The sequence below is a fragment of the Lycorma delicatula genome, chromosome 1 (assembly GCF_047948215.1).
Source record: "Lycorma delicatula isolate Av1 chromosome 1, ASM4794821v1, whole genome shotgun sequence".
Taxonomy (NCBI): Eukaryota; Metazoa; Arthropoda; class Insecta; order Hemiptera; family Fulgoridae; genus Lycorma; species Lycorma delicatula.
Genome location: NC_134455.1, coordinates 10,740,030 through 10,763,227, shown reverse-complemented (window position 1 = coordinate 10,763,227; position 23,198 = coordinate 10,740,030). Strand labels below are relative to the sequence as shown.

The 23,198-nt window shown below is 28.0% G+C and overlaps 1 protein-coding gene across 1 annotated transcript in view; it reads right to left on the bottom strand.

Moving 5' to 3' along the window:
* Positions 1-13,009: 13,009 nt before the first annotated feature.
* Positions 13,010-23,198, bottom strand: part of LOC142326373 (acyl-CoA Delta-9 desaturase-like) — a 67,406-nt gene continuing 57,217 nt past the window's right edge. The window contains exon 7 of the mRNA XM_075368945.1: positions 13,010-13,352. The gene's annotated coding sequence lies outside the window, so the exon portion shown is untranslated. The remainder of the gene's footprint in view (positions 13,353-23,198) is intronic.

The window sequence follows — 23,198 nt, the reverse complement described above, 5'->3', positions numbered from 1 at the left end:
CTTATTGCTGCTATAACACCTAACAGTGAAGAAAATCCATACTTAACACTAATTAAAACCAGTGCTATATCATAGAGAAAATTTAATACAATTTACAATTCTTGATTAAAACTTCACTTAATATTACAGTAAGAAACTGTTTTATGCCTCAAGAATATTCAAGAAATTCAAAGCACATACATAGAAACCTTTGACAAATCTGAATTGAAGAATAATTTTTATTAGTGACGTTATAACTCAGCAACAGCTGTCAGTAATACGTAATAACTTCCATGTAGCAATATTACAATTGCCACCACCAGTATGTCTGACTGAAAGTGCTGACCTGATGGTTGCTAACAATACTGTCACAGCAACTGACCCAAATAAGGTTGTTCACAACTATTCATTGCACAACTCTTCTCAATTTGTTCCATCTTCATTAATGATATACTAAGCTGTCTATATATCTAGCCAATACTTTGAGTAAAGAAGTATTATAAATTATTTTACTATTAAAGCGCTTTACCAAAAGATTATTTTCCCTGCAATATTATTAACATAGAAATAAGATTTGAAATTGGCAAGAAAATGATTATCATATAATATTTTATTATATCATTATCCTTATTAGATGATTTTTCTTAACTATACAAGATTTGAATATTAAATTTCTCTTCTTTGAAATGAAACTTTTGAGAGCAATCTTAAATGGTAGGAAACAAGCATAACCTGTCTAAAAAATTTTTCTATCAAGCCTATAATCATGCCTTGCATGGCATTTAATATATCTGCATATGCATAACCTGTCACTGGAACTGCATCTTTTACATTAAAAATATTCTTTTATTATAATGTCAGAAGAGTAATTATTGCTATAATATAATATAAAAATAATTATCTTAAGGGGAGAACACAAGAAGTAGAGATCAAAACAACCAAACATGGGGAAGAATACACTACAAATTCTAATAGACTTTGTAAAAAGAGGTGTTCCTAAGGGATAAGTTTTAGAAACTGTTTTTTACCTTATGTCAGTGACATTCCCAACTACTTAAATAACTACTCTGCATCTCTTATATTTGCTGGCATTGAAAAATAAAGCTGCTAAAGAACTGGAAATCAGGTCCTTTGCAGCAATGAATATGGACCAGCAGTATTCTGAAGCAAATGACTTGAACTAAATAAACTTAAAAACCTATAACTAATTGTGGGAAGGAAGAAGGATAAGGTGATGCATCTACCTGACATATAATGTCAACATAAGCAAAACACATTGATGTGATAATTGATCAGCTCTCATGGGCTGCTCATATTAGCAAACTATGTGGGAAATTGAGCTCATCCCTCTATGTATTAAAAAGGCTAAAAATAAATCAGCACATTGGCATGGCAAGAATTGCTTAATTTCCACTTTTTCACACTTTAGGTAAAGTCTAGCAGTATGGGGCAGCTCTTCTAAAACCAACCGACAAAGGATCCTGGTGCTACAATAAAGATTAGTCCACATTCTAACAGGTCTAGCCCCTCATGAATCATGTTGTAAAGCATTTAAACAACATGGGATCTTAACTGTAACATCACTTAATGTATTTGAGTGTAGACTACACGCAAAACAAGACTTTCATAGAGGGACTGACATTCATAATCACAACACAAGATCAACCAACAACTTGGCTCTTCCAATGCATAGCCTAACACTATGAGAAGCAACCAATGTACACTGGCATGAAGTACCTAAATAACCTACCACCTGAGGTGAAGACAGCAGACTGTATTAAGAGTCAGAAGAAAAACTACCACCTTCTACAACCTTTTTACATACTTGACAAAATTGAAAACTGAATGAAAAACTACTTTTTATGCATCTTGAAGAACTAATCATTAATTGTCATGAATGAAGCTTATTTATAACATTTTAATATATTGTATTAATATGAAGTAATAACTGTTCTCAATGAATATGTTAGAATGCAAACAAAAATATAAATAAATACAATATTTTTTTAGTTCTGAAATTGAGTCAAATTACTTCCGACTTACATTTGTCATAAATTCAATACTTTATAACTAATATATTTACCAGTAATAAATACTGAGAATATATCAAAAACATCCTGATTTACTCAACATTAAGTGTACTAAGTGAAGTAGGAGACAATGAGAGATTGAGTAGTCTGGCTGACAGAGCAAATTTTGGTAAATTTAGTTTTTTTTAACTGATAAGTTTAATTTTAATTATCTTTTACAATTAAACATTATTTAATAAAAAGCCCTTTGCCTCCAATGAGTTTACTTCAAACAAATCACTCTGCTAATCCTTTTCAATAATACGCTTGAATACTAACTTTTAGGAAACCCTATTAATTTTCATAATGTTCATATCAAAAAGTCACAGCTGACTATTTAGGGAAACGGTAACCACCATAATTATCATCATCAGCTAGATGCTGATTTATTCTGTGTTCTGCAGAAAATTCAAGCATGCAAGAATTCTGCAGATTCATATAATAACTTTTTGAAATACAAAGAATATATTATTTTTAAAAAGATTAATCATCCCAATAAGCCTTAAAGCTTCTAGAAACATACGTGAAATTAGCAATTTGAATATAATACCATTTTGAAAGTTGAATGGGATTAGAAACAAGAGAAAAATACTGTTTATTTCAATTTGACCAGATCTTAATACTGATTGAAAGTCTAAAATTTTAAGATTTTCAAACATGTGTGATTAAGTAAATACTTTGCTAATTAATAAATTAACTGTACAATTAGTAATTATTTATTATTACAGTACAAATTAAATAATATTAATGATTAAGAGAGAGACAAATCTCTTTGCGTTTGTACTGAAACATTTATGTGAAACAACTATGTTTTGATTTATTATGCATCGATATTCAAGAAGATCTAACTGGTTAAATAATTTTATCTTATTACTGCACCTTGAATATCAGAAAAGTTAATTTTAAATAAATGTTAAAACATTTTTATTCATATTTTTGAACCAAAAAATACAGGGAATATGAAGTGATAACCAAATACAAGTCTCTTGACCACAATGGGTTGTCCAGTGGTCTCTGGAAACTACTTCTCTACAACCACCTTGCTTAAGTCAGCTCCAAAGTGGTTAACTTATTGTACACACCATTTTACTAACACATCAGTCACTATTCAATGTTCTTATTTCTGAGGGAAATAAATCTGTCACCAATTCTACAACTTTTGGTTTTGTCCAGCTCTCCTATACTACCTTCTTTCTTTTTCTGTTTAGCCTCCAAAACCACCGTAACGTATTACTTCAGAGGATGAATGAGGATGATATATATATATATATATATATATATATATATATATATATATGAATGTAAATGAAGTGGTCTTGTACATTCGCAGGTTGACTATACTATCTCTACGCTTTCTATAAAAGCTGATAGTTACATTGTTGGAGAACTAGACAGCTTTAGAGTTTGCTAGGCAATACTTATGTATAGGTTTTATAGTTTGATATTTTAGTTATGTTTTATAGTTTTGTTAAAATTTTTTTAACTATAAAACATACCATAAATTTTAATTTATAATTTTTTTTAAATTTCGTTTTATGATGTGATGTTAAATGCATATGATGATTATGCATTTAACATCATAATCATGATGTTAAATACAATACAGTTAATTGTATTTAAGAATACAATTAACTGACATAAATTGTCTTTACCAAACTAACTTTCATCATAATTTTCCTTTTTTTTTAACACGTACTTGATGAAACACACATACTGATTTCAGCTGAAAATATGCAGGTTAAAGTAATACATCATGCGATGCAATGCCTGAAACAATGTAGGTAATTTTAGATTTGAAACTTAATTTTAATATTTATAAAAGAAAATATTCAGAAAAATGTTAACTAAGACAGAATTTAAATATCACTTCTTACAATGGATTCAATATCCATAGTCGGTGAAACCCAAAAAATTAAATTAAAAGACCTCTGAATTCATAAATTTTAATTTCATATCTGATCTCAAATAATTAATCCAAAATTTATATGTAGGTCTTCCATGATTTTATCATGAAATGACCAGTGATGGGCTCCCTAATGATCTTCAAAACACTTGTTTTCTCATTTATTACTGAATATTGACATCACTTTGTCATTTTCCTTTAATCTATTACTGTTTCAAACACACATGTTAAAATTATAATAAATTTCAGCTGGTATTATATAAATTCTTAGATTTAATTAATTAATTCACCTTAAATTACATTCAGCAGAATTTTATATTACAAAACAGTAGTGAGAAACAAATTAGGAACTAATGACTAAGAATTAACTAGAGAAAAAGAATGACCTATACAGCAAAAATGATTTAATTATTACCACACAACAATACTCCTAATATATACAAGAATTTTAAAATGAATATTAAATAAATTACTGAATCACTCCAATTTTTCAAACCTAAAACTTTGATCAAGGCCAGCATAAGAACAATGAATGTTAACATTTTTTAACTTATTTAGATTAAAACACAGCTCAAATGAATGAATAAAACCTAATTCATCAACTGGGTCAACATAGAAAAGAAATATTTCATGAGCAGCAATAAAATAAAATTTGCCAATCATGTAAAATTTTGTTTCTCCCTTCTTAATTTTCTGATCACATATAATTCATGATGTATTGCTGCTTTTAACTTTTTTTACATGGTTTAAAAATCAATTAATACAAGCATAAGAATGTAATAATTTAAAAAAAAAAATAAGATAACAAATGAAATTAATAACTATATTAAACAAAGTAGTAATAAAAATAGAGAACAACTGATATTAGTATAGCAAATTTATACATATACATTTATATAAAAATACAAAATTCCTTAGTTCTACTACAGAGACAGTTTTTTTCTAAATTGTTTTAAGTTTATTATTTACTTTTTCCACACTAAGAATTTCAAGCTACAATCACTTCTTGGTCTAAGCAAATTTGAACACTTTGAGAGTTACAGTTTTCTAAATTTATTCTCAAAACAATAATACAACAAATTTCTAGGTAAGGATACTTCATAGACTACTAAAAACTATGTATTGGTAAAAATGAATAAAAGGCCTTTAGAGGTAGCAAATCCAGTTATTTTGACAAGAAACCTTTTTTTGGAAAATACTATAATTCAAAAACATTGTATCTTAGAAGAAGTATGTGTAAAAATAATAAGTAATTCTGCAATGTTATTTAAATATTGTGTATGGAGGTAAAATATAAATTCCACACTATTTATGCACGTGAATGTTTCCACAACAATTTTTCTCTGTTAACACAGACAAATTTTTTTCTTAAAAGACTGTAAAATAAATACACAAAATATAATAATGTAAAATAAATTTTAGTATTACATTAATTATAATGAATTCTACACTCTTTGGTACTCCTCTATCATAGTATATAGTCTTATTTTATTTAAAAAAATATATATATGTGAATATATTTTGGTCTGATTAAATATACAAAATTGTTTCAGTTTATTTACATCAATGTCACTTAAACTATATTATAAATAAAAACAGATTTGGGAAAAGTAACTTTAAAAAAAATTCTAATCTCAATGAAGAACATAAATATAAAAATTAACAATTTTTTTAATCATTCATAAGCTGACATTAAATGCATTAACATGTAAAAATGTAAAATTTATATGAATTAACTCACATAAAATGACGTTCAGAACTTTTTATATCAAATTAAAAACTTAACCTGATTCATAGGAAGCAGATAAAATGGAATAGCAAGCATTTGGATATAGAAAATAAATGCCTTTAAAAGAATGGTGACAGTAAGCCAGAGAACATCTGCACATTAAAATGAAAATACATGATGCAGCATATTCTTCTATAGGAAACATATTTCATTATATGATATGCTTTAAATTTATATAACGTAAATACATTGATTTTTTTAGTTTTATATACATACATTATGTGTGTGTGTATATATATATATATATATATATATATATATATATATATATATATATACACTGTTAGTTTTAGATACATTTTTATATAAGTTATATATTATTATGTTATATAAACTATAAATTAAAATTTGTACATGAAAATTTATTTGTTGATGTTATTAATATTGTGAGAGACAAAAATAATAAAATGAGGTAAAACAGTGTAGTTAAATATAAATTAATAGCAAAACAACCGATAAGACAATTAGATGTACCCTCTACAACCAGATGGTTCTAATCCCAACTTAAATTAGTCATAGTAGTCCTACCTCTTAACTTATAAGAATCAAACTATAATTCAGAAGAATGTAACTCTTGATCACACCTCAAGAATAGAGAAAGAGTACCTTCTCCATGGCCAAATACTTAACGTAAACCACAGAGTTTAAAATATTAATTAGACCAGGATGACAGAAAATGGATGGATTAGAATCCAAGCTACACAAACAACAAATAATTTTTGAAACAAACCAGACATAAAATAACCTATATTTTTTTTTTTGTTTAAAAAGATTATATATAAATTAGATTTGGTTTAGGTTTAGTTTGTCATTAAAAATTAATGGTTTACAATAATTCATAAATACAGTAGTGCATCAAAACAACAGCCAGCTGATTAGCTGTGCTCTTTATCCAATGTAGAAGGTCTGCTCCATATTATAGTCAATATAGCAGATAATAAAAATGAAAATATAATCTTAAGAATTAATACACCATGAAACACAATTTAATATAACAAAAATAAATAATTAGTAGTAGTATTATAATTATTTTTTCATGATGATTAGAAATAATTACTTGAAAAAAAATACAGCCAAATCAAAGTAAAAATAATTCTCAACTTTTTCTTAGCTAATTATTCTGTTGCACAATAAATGCATAGAGACTATTAACTTTAATCTTCAGTTTTTTCAAAGTAGTTTTAAATTATTTATGAAATATTATTTGCCATTAATCGAAAAGCTATGTTATTGTGACAACACAAACACAATTACGCTTTTACATAATACTAGCGTACACTTTAACAAGAACAAAATTAAAAATCAAAATAAGTTACTAAACACTCCTGCAAAGACATTAATAAATTAGGAATAGTTTTGGTAATTCAACGTTTTACTGAACCTGAAAGGTTACAGTACAATACCTAGAATATCAATTGTCAGACCCATTACTACCTTAAATCACAAATTCACAAATTGATGGAAAACTTATTAAACAATTTCAATCAACTATTTAATAGGACATCAGCAGAAGTGACAGTAGTAAACTTTAATTGCATTCCATGTTCAAATATTTATGCGTTTGTTTTGTAGTTTAAAAATGCATCATCCTATTTTGAAGATTGTTACATGTTCCCAGTTCATTAATTATATCTCTAGCAATACTTACCTCACTGATAAGTTATTTTAGTCAACAGATCTCATTAAAAAATAACATAACTTAATACACTAGTATATTATCTTTAATTTACTGTATATTAAATTAATATATTAAATTAATAATAATGTAAAGAAAAAATCTGATAATAATGAAAATATTTTCCTACACTGGCATAGAGTATAAGCTACAAATCTAAATTTTGAATTTCAGTAATAAAAAAAGTAAAATGTACTCTGTGTTTACAAAACATTGGATTAAACTTTGGAATTTAAATAATAAAAAACTTTATTAATATATAAAATTCTAATCAGAAAAATATCAGTCATTAATTATTATTTACCACTTCAAATAGTAATCAGAAAAATTTGTTGACCTTCCTGGAGATTAACAGTGAAACTTAGGGTTTCTTAATAATTCAAAGAGGTTCTATAACTACTCAGCATATTAAAAAATTATACCATACGTTTCTTACCTAAACAAAAAAAAAAAAAAAAAAATCAATATTTATAAAACTAGTATTTGTCTCTCATTACAGTAGGAAAGTCATCAGAAAAACTGTCATCTACCTAATTCTATATGAAAAAAGTAAGACTAGCAGATTTTGTTAAGAGCAAAATATTTTCTGTAAAATTATCATTAAAATCTTCATCCATTACATTTCAAATAATTACATAAAGGAAAAGGGGTTTAAATAAAATTATTTTAAACAGATTAATTAAAACATGCTGTAATGCAAAGAAGAAAATGTACAATAACTTAAATTCATATTTACAAATAAAAAATAATAATTAAGACTACTTATCAATATTATTATCTACTAACAATTACATCTCTGGATGAATTTTGCTTTATTGTTGGTAGAACTGGCTGATTTAATTTGTATGTTGGTATTGAATAAATGCAAAGTGGTACCTTTGTATAAACTTGTAGAATTACACAAAACTCTTTTCCATCTAAAACTACAAATAACAGGACATAAGAAGCACAATTATAATAAATGGTGTACTTCAGAATTGAGAGAAATATATAACTTTCTTGTTGATATGTAAAATGTTCTGTATGTCAAAAGTGAAAATTTAAAATGTTTGAGGAAAATTTTAGTTATAAATAATTTTTTTTTTAAATACTACAAAATATGGAAAACCAATATTACAATAAACTGATTAGTAATTTTCACAATCCTTAAAAAATTATGTAGAATGTATTATTGTAAAACTGAAATAAAATATTACATCTTATCACAAAAAATTACAAAGGTAGTTCGGAAAGTAAACTCCATTGTAGCATAACGTTAGTAGTAATGTTAATGGCACCGCCATTGACACATTAGCATTAACTCTAAATCAGTGCGCTTCCAGTTGTGTCAGTGTGAGCTGCGTACTTAGCCCATTTGCTTGTTATAAGCTAAAAACATGGGCACTGTTAATAGAAAAATCCTGTGAAATGTGAGCACATGCAGTCATAAGATTTCTTTGGGTACAAAATGTTTTGGCAACAGACATCCATCATCAGTTGCGTACTGTAAATGGCCCAAACATTATGAGTGATGATGTAGTGTGGCAATGGGTCCAATTTTTAAAAAATGGAAGGACAAACATCCATGAAGAAGAGAAGAGTGGTAGGGCTTCTGTTGTGAGGGATAATCTTGTCAGTGAAATTGACATAAAAGTGTGTGAAAATTGAAGATTCACCATCTCTGAATTTTCCAAACAATTCTGATAAATTGGGCTACTGAAGTTCTACTAAGTTCTAAATTGGGCTGCTCAGTGGGTTTCAAAAAAGACACAGAGATCCATCAAACCAAATAAATGGGATCTGTCTTAGACTTCCTTTCACAATATGACGCAAAAGGAAAGAGCTTTTTAAAGAGAACTGTAACTAGGGATGAAAACAGGGTGGCCTATGTGAATACCAAAACAAAAACAACAGTCTATGGCCTGGAGCGATACCTGTTCTCAATGCAAGCCAAAGAAAGACAGCCAAACTCTCTCAGCAAACAAGGTTATGGCTATGGTTTTTTTGGGATGAGAGAGTTCTAGTTGATTTTATGTAATGTAGTATGACAATTACTGCAGTCTACTGTGAAACTTTAAAGAAACTTAGGCAAGTCATTCAGAACAAACGATACATTATGCTGTCATCCAGTGTTGTTTTCTGCAACGCTCCTCACAATGCTCACAATGCTCGAAGAACTCATGAACTTCTGAATAAATTCCAATGGGACATTTTTGATCACCCCCTTATAATCGGACTTTGTGCCAAGTGATTTTCATCTTTGCACTCACATGAAGAAATGGCTTGCATTACAACACTTTGATGACACAAAGAACTTCAAAATGCCATGAAAGGTTGGCCAAGTACCCAGGTGGCTGAATTTAATGAAGAAGGAATTTGTAAATTAGTGAAATGCTTGATAAATGATTAAATTTAAATGATGACAAAGTTGAAAAATAGTTAAAAGCTGTAGTTTTAAATTGTACATAAAAAAATATTTTTACTATGCAGGTTTTTGATTTATAACCAAACAGAGATTATTTTTCAAACCACCCTCGTATATCAGATGAGTTTAATTGCTATTTCATTCAATTATCTCTAGACATTACTAATCAACTTTCATTTAGTACACGTGATTCTCCCAAATTTGAGATTTTAGATGTAAGCAGGTCCTTGAATTTGACTTTATAAGAATTAAGAGAAATGGATCCTGCGGTGAAGTCAATAAAACATAGTTGCTGTTAAGATTATTACGACCATTAAATAAATATTATGATTTAACGTAAATGTACTGAAAAGATTACTCCCAACTTTTAAGGGTTACAAGGCTTTTAATAAATCGATTGATTAAAATCTTTATATACCATGAGGCTACAAAAGCTGCTCTTGTACTGTCTATTTATAAAAAGGGGGACTGTGATAATTTAACAAATTATAGACTTCTGTTAATTTTGCCAATTTCTCTGGAAAACTTTTGAAAAAAATTTAAAAAGGCTTAATAAGTTTTTTTTTGAGATTACTAGCATTTTCTACAAATCAATTTTGTTTCAGGAGTACCAGGAATACACACAACACAATATTGTATTTTTATAAATATACCTTATAGTGTTTTGGAGAATGAAGCTATTTAACAAACCATCTACAAACTAAATAAACCCTTTGACACGTAAGTCTAGTGAATATTTTCAAAGGAAAAGTGGATCACCATAATTTTTCAAAAGGTGTAATTTAACTGATAATGTATTTGTATGAGAGATCCTAAACCATATTTTATAATAAAAACACAACAATTTTTTTTTTTTTTAAATAGTAGCTGGTGTGATTCAGGTTGTCCTTGAGCCACTATTATGCATAATATTTACTGATAATTTAAATTTCAATAATTATTATTAAATTAAAGCTTAGTGACTGATGAATTTATAATAATAAATTGTTGTTTAACCAAGAAAAATTTACTCAACATCACTCAGTTTAAGAAATAAAAATGTTATTCTAATCAAAGAAATATTAAATTTTTAAGTATAAAAACTAGCCCAATTTATGTTGGATCATAAATTGCATGTCCGACATTTATCTACTTTCTTGCTTAAGGGATACAATTAGTTAAAATGTTTCAAGTAACACTTATTTTGGAAGTAATAATAAATAGTATTAAGTCATAGTACATTAAATTATTATAATTCCAGCATGAAGCCGTTCCCCACACGTTAAAGATCTTTTTGCTGTTCAAAGGAAAGCTATAAGAGTATGAATAGCACTGCACTCTCAGGCTGAATGTCACAAAGAATTTATCAAGATCACACTAATGCTTCTTGTATTAACATACTATATTGCAATCTATATGTTAATAGAAACCAGGAAGTACTTGTAATTAACATTAACGTGGATGATTATTTTACCAGACATAACCAGCTTTGTGAAAACACAATCAACTATCAAAGCAATAAAATGTTATTAATTATCGCAGTTGAATTTTACAAAAAAAATTTAGATATACGAGGGCTATTCAGAAAGTAAGGAACGTTTCCACCTGACGCCGTCAGGCGCACGCCAATCGTGTATATATTGGTGTGCTCGTGCTCGGCACCTCAGTCAGCGTCCAGCCGTGACAATGGGAACATCTCTGCACTGCCTGTTTTTTTATACACAAATTTGAAATGTGTGCTGCAATCGAAAATCCCGCCAGTCGTGAGGTGTGGTCTGCGATTGGTGTTTTGTTGGCAAAAAACTTAAAACCAATAGAAATTCATCAGGAACTGTGTGAAGTGTACGGGAACATCGTAATGAGTGAAAGTTCTGTCAGGAAGTGATGCATTTAGTTTAAAAATGGCCGAACAAACATTCACGATAAAGAAAAGAGTGACTGACGATCTGGTCTCCAAAGTTGACGAAAAGATTCGTGAAAACTGCCGTTTCACAATAACTGAGCTTTCTCTATGTTTCCCACAAGTTTGACGGACTTTATTGTTTGAAATTATTTCACAGAAGCTAGGCACCACAAATTTTGTGCAAGATGGGTGCGTCACTGAGTGGTTGAGATCACAGGCGGCAGAATTCTATGACACAGGAATTTCAAAGCTTGTCCACCGCTATGATAAGTGGCTGAATTTGTATGGTGATTATGTTGAAAAGTAGTATTTTAGTCCCTCTTTCACATGTATATAATAAAAAGTTTCTCTTGTACTTGGTTTTTAAAATTACAAAACGTTCCTTACTTTCTGAATAGCCCTCGTATTTCATTAATTTGAAGCAGTTTTATAACATGTTGATATTGGGATTATGTAGAAACATAAATGAATTAGCTACTGAACTAAAATAAAATAATAACTATTATTATGCGCTGATGTAATGAAGAGGAGTGCACTTTTGTTTATTATTTCTATATAATTTTTGCAATTTTTTAAATTGATATTACTATAAATTATGTGTTTACTATGTTTGTTTTAAAGTATGTGTTAGACTATTTTATAGTCAAATACCTATGTGACCTATACTATATATATACTAACCTATAGTCAAACCTATAAAGTGCCTACATGGATAAAAGTACATAGAAAAAGTAAAATAAAAATGAAATTTAGAGGTTAGTTTCAAAACAATAAAATAAAGCTAATTATGTTATGTAATCTGATACTTTTGAATGAAATGAAAGCCTGCAGTAATACAGACTATTTGAACAAAGAAGTGTGATAATTTTACAAAACAGGAATTTTGCAATTAACTACCTAGACCATCTTGCTGATTTCAACAGATGTGTTCGATCTTGTGAAGGGCAATTTCCAGTGCAAAGGTAAAACGAAACATTTTAACAATTCTTTAAATCATCAAACTTCCAGTAATACATGTACTTCAATGATTTTGTTACTTAATAATAGCACATAGTTACTTATTCTATGATGAAAAGAACTGTTAAGACAATACAGAAAACTGTATTGATATTCTCACGAAGGTCTTAAAAGTTCTATAGATGACTTTACTTTCTTTTAAAATAAATTTTAACATAAATACATTATAAATTCAAAATAATACAAACCACAGAATTAACCTGGAAACATAATGCTAGATAAGTTTAAAAACAGAGTAAACCGGTAATCAGAATAACATTTGATCCTAATCAATTTTAATTACAGGCAAGTTAGTATAATTTGTACAAGTATTTTATAAAAATAAGACACAGATTATTACAACTACATAAACAAAATAGATTTTTTATGTAAAATAAATAAATAAATATGTTGGAAAATAGTATTGTAATCCTAAACATAAACATCCTATCCTTATAACAAATGAGTGAATAAAAAACTAAAAAATACCTTAATTAAACCAAATCCACATTCTTTTGGTTTAATGGTTTATACCAAAAGAATGGTTTAATGGTTTACACCAAAAGAATGATTACTAATTAATAAAGTTATTTGGATTCATTTTTTCCAGAATAGAAACAATTTTCACAATGGCAGTTTTTCTTTTTTCATTCATCTAATACATAGAAAAAATTATCATTTATAGTAATTTAAGTAAATAATCACACAAATCTCAAATGCAAATTACATAACAGGTTTGATTAAAAAAAAATGTATACATAAAAATAAGACACATTATAACACCTTAAATGATACGAAATTCATAAAAAAATAACAGTTATTAAAATTGAAAAATGCTTAACAAGATATAAAAACCTTATATAACAAACAATTAAAAATCTACCTAAGCAAAATTACTCAGTATAAATTTATAAAATAAATAAATAAAAAGCTAATCTAGCAAATAAGAGAGGAATACAAATGTAGTTTTCTTTTCTCCTTTCTACATTATTTCTTTACTACCTTTATCATTTTTCTATCAGTCTCATTTGGAAGTCTTCATAAATAACATACACTGAAATATTTTCCATAAAAATATGCACCATAATAGTGACAAGTATTACAAAATTGAATCCCACAGTAGTTTATTAAATATAATAAAATAGTTTATTTCAACCAAATACTTAATAATAAGTGTTGATGTACTTACTGGTATGTAAAAAAATAAATAAATAAATAATTTATTTACTCCAGTTAATGAATTAACTGGAGTAAATAAAATTGTTTTAATGCTATTTTAATAACAGGTTGGTTCTTTTATGTCAGTACAAATTCTGTACAAATAAGTTTATCAGTCAAAAGAGAAAAAATAAATCTATTATTTAATGTGAACATAAAGCTGTTAAAATAGCAATTACACTGATAGTGTGTAATATTTAACTCCAACTATAGGGAAAATAATAAAAAGCATTTTTGGGTAAGGTATGAAACTGCATTTCTTACAACCAGATTGTTCTGTAACACCTGGGATATCTTGGACAAAGCATTCTGAAACTGAAAGATGTAAGGTAAAAGCCAACATGACAAAATACTCTTTTAATTAAAAAGTATTTTCTGTAAATCATTTTAGTCAAACATTAGTTGCAATTTACTTTATGTTTGTTTTTATTAACAGCTAATCACCATAGAAGTTAATATGCCACTTAAAAAAAAAAAAAAAGGTAACATATGTGAATAACATACATTAGTTTAGTATATAGAACAAAAATTTATTTTGATGCAATTGTTCGTACAGCAAAAATATTACACTAGGGAAATTGAAAAATATCATGAAATTGATAAAAGTCTATTTAACTTTGTTATGTCGAGTGACACGATGCTGTACCAGTACAAAGAGCTTTCAAGAATGACTGGTAAATAATATGTACGTTAGCATACATTCATTTTCAATTTCTCACTTCTGCTTTTTCATAAGGTTTATATGTTTATAAATTTATATATCTTTCTCATCTCAAGGAAGAAATTGTAACAAAATAATGTATAAAAAAATAAACAGATTTCTGTAAGTTAATTTTTTGAAATCGATTTATGCAATGAACTTTATTTATTCAGTATACAATTCTTAATAACGCTATTAAAAGTTAATTTCTATTAATGTTCAAATACAATAATTTTATTAACTCTATTGCAATGACTTGTGTAACAGCATGTGTTATAACATGCTGCAAGTTTTCAGAAGCAAATTCAATAAATACACACACGTTCCATTGAACAAGTACTTCTCCAGCATTTTTTATCTAAAAAATGTATTACATAATTTTAAAGAGAGGTAACAGTGTGCAAAAATTTTACATAAATGACTGATACTTTTGGCAGAAACAGTTAAATCAAAGTATAGGACACATTTTCAATCACGTATGTGTTACAGCAGGTACATAAGGTATATATATATATATATATATATATATATGACATATGATCTTAATAATGTAAATATTTCCTTATTTTTTATTTTCAAAAGGTTCTTAATGCATTTAAATTAGAAAATATCATTGAACTGTGTGATGAGATTGAAAGATTAACCCTTGAATACATGTACTGCATCATTCAGTGTTGAAAAAATACATACTTTTTTTTACCAGTCAGGCTATATCAGATTCATGTAGGCCTACAAATCTGATTTATTACTTTGGTATTAGGTCGGTGCAAAATTTTAATTCAGTTTTAAAGTAATTTACATTTTTTATTGTATTTTTTATCATATTTTTTTTTTTAAACTGGCTTTGCCATCATCAGGGACTGACAGGCTTCCAGATGATAAATTATTTGGCAAGTCCGATATAGATGGGGGATAATGGTAGTGAGCAGGAAGATAATAACCTAGCATATTCTGGGACTGATGAGTGTGAACCTTCATCTTCAGATGAGTCTACAGACGATGATGTTCATGAACAACTGAAGAGAAAACATCCTTGTAAAGCAAATAATAAATCCTCTACTTCAAACTCAGTAGTGAATAGCTTGCAAAACTATCACTGAGGTGGTTGTATCACTTAACAGTCATCTTATACCTGGCCAGTTAGTTTTGGCACAGACCCTGTTGATAGCCTATCTGCTGAACCAGAAATGGCATCTGTATGAATAATACACAAACCCCTGTTTGTACATAAAATGATTCTCCTTCTGATTCTGTAACTTCAACTTCACAACGAACAAAGAAAGTGGTAAAAGGAAAAAATGGTTACAGCTGGACTGAAGAACCTACAAGAGTAAGTACTCGATCAGCACGTAAGATACTTTACAAATAAACCAGCTACCTAACGGCAAAGGTAAAGATGTTCAAACACATCTGGATGCTTTCCAAATATTTTTTAGGACTCAATTATAGATTTAATAGTTACTCGCACAAACGAAGAGATAGTAAGAAAACAAACTTCATATGAAACAATTCAGCTTTCAAGTAGTAAAATATCATCAGAATTAAGGCAAACTTAGGTATTTTGCTAATTTCTGTCCTCTACAAAGACAATGACCTGAATACATCAGACATGTTTGATATGTCTCAAAGTAGTAATGTTTATAGGGCAGAATTTACTGAAAAACGATTTCAGTTCTTATTGAACTGTCTTGAATTTGACAACAAAATCACCTGATCAAAGAGAGTTGCAAAGGATAATTTTGCACCTGTTAGGAATCTTTGGGAATATTTCATGAAATCATGTATAGAAAACTATGAGTCTGGGTCATATTTGTCTATAGACAAACAACTGCTTGCATTTAGAAGTAGATATCCGTTTAAAACGTGTAAGTTGAAGAAACTAGCAAAACATGGCATAAAAATTGTCATGCTTTTAGCTACTTGTTTGTAACTGAGCCATATTTGGAGAAAAGTAACTGCATATTTGAAGTAAAGAAACTCACTGCTCCGTTTTATGGTTCTAACCGCAATATAACAATGGACAACTGGTTTTCAACTGTTCCACTGGCTAATGAGCTTGTTATGGATCCGTATAAATTAATAGTTTTAGGTACTATCTGCAAACCAGAGATTCCTAAATATATGACATCAACTAAGGATAGAGAAATAAGTGATTCCAAATATCTTTTTAGTGGGACAACAACATTTTTGTCATATAAACCCAAGAAGAACAAAGTAGTTTGCCTAGTTTCAATAATCCACCAAGAAAAGGGAGAAAACCAAGGAAAACCAATATTGAACGTTACAAGCAGACTAAAAGCAGAGTCGATACGCTGGATCAAATGTGTACCATAATATCGTACTCTAGAAAAACAAAATGATGGCCACTTTGTATATTAACTTTTTTATTAAACTTCTTCATTATAATGAACAGGATATTGGGCACACAAGGAAAACCCAAATGGCAAGGGAAAAGTTCTTAAGATAATTATATGAGCAGCTTCTTTATCCATGGATGGAACAGCGATTGACAATTATAAATTTACCACGGGAACTAAGAAATATCACTTGCAGTGTTCTTGGTCGAAAGGAGACCGCTGCTCCAGATTCTCCCCGTGTTGAGAAAAAAAGAACAACTTTCAAGATTTGTCCAGCTGAAAGGTACAGGATAACAACAAACTACTGCAATAGCTAAGGCAATGCTTTCTGCTTGGAGCACCGTGAAGAAATCTGCAATAACTGCAGCACCTAGACCTTAAATTCACACAGCAGACCTTCCCAAGTAAGAAAACTTTTGAGCTAAAACCAAGACATTTTTCTCTTAATCTTTTACGACAAAAATAATTATCTATTCAAATTCAATTAAGTAATTTTTTTCTTGTTTAAAATCTGACCTTTGAACTTGATGTTGACAACTGCTATTATTTTTTTTTTCAGTTTGATACAAGAAATATTTTATTTTACATTTTACTAAATTGTAGTCTTTAAACGTTTTATTAGAATAACAAATTAGTAAAATTATGGTAATTATGAAATTTTATCTTGAAAAACCCCTTTATTTTCAGAATCGTAAAAACTACATCATACTAATAATGTATCTCTTAGGTACCATACCATTTTAGGGTTAATAATACAATAATTAAAATTTTAGTGAACTATTGAGGGCACTTCAAGGTTAACTGAATGTTTCAAGAGGATTAATAAAAACCACAAAAAAGTCTGAATATAAAATTTGCCAAGGTTTTGAAATCACACACTAATAAATACTTCTAAAATGTAGCAGCACTAACATAACAAACTTGCTAAGTTAAATCACATTAATGTATTCAGCACTGCAAAATCAGAATGTCATAGAAAGAATTACAATAAATAATATAATCACAGACATAAGCAACAAAACATAATGTAGACAGAATCACATAAACAAATAACATTCAACAAATAGCAACTTTTTAACATCTTTATTTTCTATTGTGCAAATTAACTTCAATGCAATTGATCCCATTGCATTTTCACAACCACAACTTTCAGTAATAATATATAATTTGTTTTCATCATTATAAGGACAAATAAATAACTAAATCAATTTTTTTAACTAAACAAAATTTAAACATAATGAGTGTACACATCCTAAACATGATTTTGCAACAAGCACAATCATTCATTAAACTACTCCCCCTTAAGTTCTCATTCTGCTACATTGTAAAACTTTATAAAAATTAGTTCATACTGGCCTTTCATTTTGATAATAAATTAAATGAGTTATTCTATGAAATGTTTTAGTGATAAGAAAAAACCTTTTTGGTGACAAAACAAATTAATTAAAGCCATGAAATCCCCAAAAGATTTAACCATGTTTTAACAATAGAAATATCTTTAGTTAGACTAAACATACTTATTTAATATAAATACTATAAAAAGAGCAGAAATAACCTTAAGTGTCATGAAAATCATGACTGCAATAAGACCAATCTTCAAACAGTTGAACAAATGTTACCTGTAATTTTACATAAAATAATAAAAAATGTTAAAACTAAGTTATTTAAAGCATTAAAGTTTTCATTTAATTAAAGAATAATACTTATGTATAAGTAAACATACTAAGAAAAAGTTAAAAAGACTTCCTTTCATTATAATAATTAATATTCAATCAAATATTCAATTGAAAAACAATAAAATAATTTTAAGCACTAGTAAAATAACTCCTGAATTCATTATTTAAAAAAAAGAAAAAAGTCGATAAAAATTTACTTACTTATCATAATTGCTTGCCTATATAATGAGGAAAACAAATGTACACATTATTACTGAAAGTTATGTTAGTGATAATATAACGGGATCAACTGCATTGAAGTTAATTTGTCCAATAGAAAATAAAGTATTAAAAGGTTTGCCTTTTGTTGAATGTTATTTGTTTATGTTCAGAGAAATTTGAACTAAGCAACAAATGTGTATATATCAACCTGACATTTCAATTACTAAAAACATCACTGCAGATGACAGCTCAACCTATCTGTTTTATGTTACTCATCAATTATCAACAGAGCACATATAAACATTTGAAAAAAATATATAAAAATAATTGAACAAAATGGAAATTACTAAATAAAGTACTAAAGTACTAAATTAGTAACCTGAAACACTATTATCTGAAAAAAAATTAATAAAATTGAACCAACCTGTAACTAAATATAATAAACATAAGTACAAAAATTAATTTTAACTTGTTACTTAAATACAAATGATGTAAAACAAACGCATATGCTTAACTCAATAGTTTTTAAGAGGAACATCAAAAAAATATACACAAAAAAGGACAATTTTTTCTCCAACTTGAATTATTTCACTAACAGAAAACAACTAAATGATATCAATTGAGAAAAATAAAATAATTTACATGAAACTCTGGATTAAGAAATGTCATTTAAGACATTATTTCTGAAACAGTAAGTAATCAAAACATACTCTTAAATAACAAACTTGTATAAGAATTTACAAATTAGACTTTTACTACAGCACAGTAATTAACATACAGATAAGCACCAACATAACTACAGATTAGTTAAATTCTTACAACACTAACAGATGTATTATTTATAAAAGATGTGTTATTTATAAAAGAACTTATGTAAATGTTTGTATTACTTACTTAATTAATTACCATTAGTTAATTTTCTTAGCACTTAAGTAGAAAACTTTAAACTATAATAGAAAACTATTAAAGAACTTTACATTACAATATTTTATTCAATTAAACACACATAAATGTGATGATTATCACATATTTATTTCCTTTCCATGTCCAAATTAAATTTTAAACCGTAACATCAGTCAGCATCAGCATATATAACTATTATAAACAAATTAAGATGCTATATAATTTAATTGGTAACAGGATAACAGAGAACATTATTTATAAACCTTCCTACACAAGAGTCAATGGGTTGACTTCTAAACACTATTTCAGAGGCATTGCTGTATTGTTTAATTCTAATTAATAAACTCTTTAATGTCAAGTTTGGAAAATATATTTCAACCAGAAAATAATCCATGTATGTAACAAGCTATATGTATAATGATCATGAACAGAGATAGACACCTTAAAGTAGCAAATCACAATTCAACTAAGTTACACAAAATCGGAAGATTTCCAGAGCATCATAAAAGATTTTATTAATAAAGACATAAATACACAAAAGATTTACATTTTTACTCCGAAAGATCACAATAATGTTCTGTATCTCAAAAACATAATTTAACAGTAAATATACAGAATCTTGATTGTTTATTTACTATGAAACCCTAAGAGGTTGTTTAATAACTCAAGTTAGTAAGGTTTCAAAGAAATAATGTAAAAATATATTGGGCACCAAATGCAATTGGTCAAGTGTTCTTTATACAAACATTGCTTGTTGAACTGACTACCAACATTCTAAGGACTTAAGAACTGAATAAAAAAATATCTGTAATATTTAAAAATTTCCATCATTCACCTCAAAAAAAGAATTATTAAAATCAACAAAGAATTTGTAAAACAATGTGACAAAAATTTAAAAATAAAAATGAACCAAAATAAAATATACTTAATATAATTAAACACTTACAAAGAAAACTTCAACCGATAAAGAACCTATTATAACACTTTAAGAGCAATGTAATGAATTAGCAAAAATATACACATATATAAAGAAAGATATTTGTAAATAGGTGGAAAAAGATTTTTATGATGAACTTACATTACACTTCTGTAAAATGATCACTAAGCAGACTAGAATTTTGTAAATAAGCACAAGAGTTATATTAATAAAATTTTAAAATAAAATTGAAAATTTAATAATACTTAAGGAAGGATAATTCTCCCTATTTCAGTGAGAAAATCAAAGAGAAGTAACAATTATCTAAACAATTTAATTTTTACTCATATCTAATTTTATTATGATAGTGTTAAGTTAGGAAATGTTTTCAATACATTGTTTTTCATAATTTATTGTGTGATAAAAGTCATATGTTAAGTCATATGTTCACTGTGTATTGTTTGAGTTTAATAAAAAATCATCATTGTTTAAGTTCATTAATATTGAGTGCTGTATATGTTTTTGGATATATACTTCCAGCCCTAACATTTTTTGGTGCCAAAACCCAAGAACTAACGTTCTTGGGTTTTGGTATAACTAAATAATTTTTATGATATTCAGAACATTACATTCATTAATCATCAATACTAATACAAACAGTAAATCTGAACAAACATTGTGCGTATGTAACAAATAAGGTTAAAAACAGAATTCATTAGTTATGCTGAGATACTTGGTATACATTGTAGCAACTGAAACTACCGGATAATCTTGTCACCAATGAAGTCAGCCACCAGCTTATTGTCTGCATACGTAAGTAACTTTTCCAGTTATATCAGTGCATTCCTTTCTTATTTACACATATTCAGCTACACTTCTAATCTCTTCCATAATTACTGTTATGATATTTATGTTAAAACCTCAAATTCTTTCATTGTACTATGGATATTTTCATGTTTTTTCAATTATTTAAAGTCGACTTTATTTTCTTTAAGAGCACTGTTGTTAGTTAAGATGGACGAATTAGACGTAAAACATGCTCTAATAAAGGCTAAAATAACAAGATTTAGAACATGAATGAGAATCAAAAACGTATCGCGCAATTGCCAATGCATTTAAGAATGTTGGGATGAATTTAATAAAATTCAAGATAAAATAGAAAATTTAGATAAAAACTAAATCCAATGAACCAGAGTCAATGGTACGGTTAGAATTCGAGGATTCTTATTTTGAAGAAATAACGGATGCAAAATTATTAATTAGGCAATTTCAGCCTGACTCTAATCAAACATCTTCCATAATTAAAACTGAGACAACAGTTTTAGAATCACAAAATTCAGTTCAAGTTAAACTTCCCCAAATAAAAATTCCTACATTCTCTGGAAAATATGAAGATTGGATAGATTTTTGAGAATTATTCAATACTATCATTGATAAAAACCTATCACTTGATATTCGTAAGTTTTATTTTTTGAAACAATCTCTTAAAGACAGAACTGCAGCTAATTTAATCGATTCCATTGAGTTAACCAGTCAAAATTATGAAAATGCTTGGCAATTACTCAGTGATCATTTTCAAAATGAACCAGTGGACAATTGGACAAATTTCAATGTACAATTAACTTAAATTTAGAAATCACAAATAAAATTACTAAGAGAATTACATTATCAGAGGTTTAAAAAATTTCCAATCCATTGGGTTTAGTTAATCCAGTTATATTGAAGGCAAAAATTATCATTCAGGAATTATGGAAGGTTAAGTTAACATGGAATGAAAGCATAACTTCCATTCATAATGATTGGTTACAATTCGGGACCTCTCTTGCTTGTCTTACTACTTTCAGAATTCCAAGACTTAATCGTTGTAAAAACACAATTGCAATTGTAGAACTACATTCAATTTCGGATGCTTCTGAATTAGGATATTGATCTTGCATTTATCTGAGAAGTAAAGACAAATTTGGAAACATCAATGGTGTCAGTGAGTTCCAAAACACAAGTAGCCCCTATCAAGATGATCACACTGCCTAGGTTGGAATTATGTGATGCAACTCTGGCTGCCAAATTACCAGAAAAGACATTGCTTCTTTGAATTTGAAAATATAAAAAAGTATTTCTTGACCGATTCAACTATGGTTTTGCCTTGGCTTATATCAAAGTCATCAAACTGAGTACACTTATATCAAATAGAGTTGCAAAAATTCAAAGACTATCAAACATAGAAGGTTGGAAACATGTTAAGGGTCAAAAAAATCCAGCAGATTTTGTTTACCGTGGGGGTCACAGCTGAAATGGTTATGAAGTCATTATTGTAGTGGAAGGGCCCTGATTGGTTATTGAAAAAAGGTACCCGGGAGTTGGGTGAGAACATTCAAATTTATGCAGATGATGAACTTCCCAAACACAATGTATGTATAACAGAAAGTCAAACTGCAGTTCACCCTTACTAGAGAAATGCTCAGATATTCAGAAGCTTCAAAGAGTTATTGCTTATATATTAAGACTTTTTCATAGTACCAAAAAACACTAA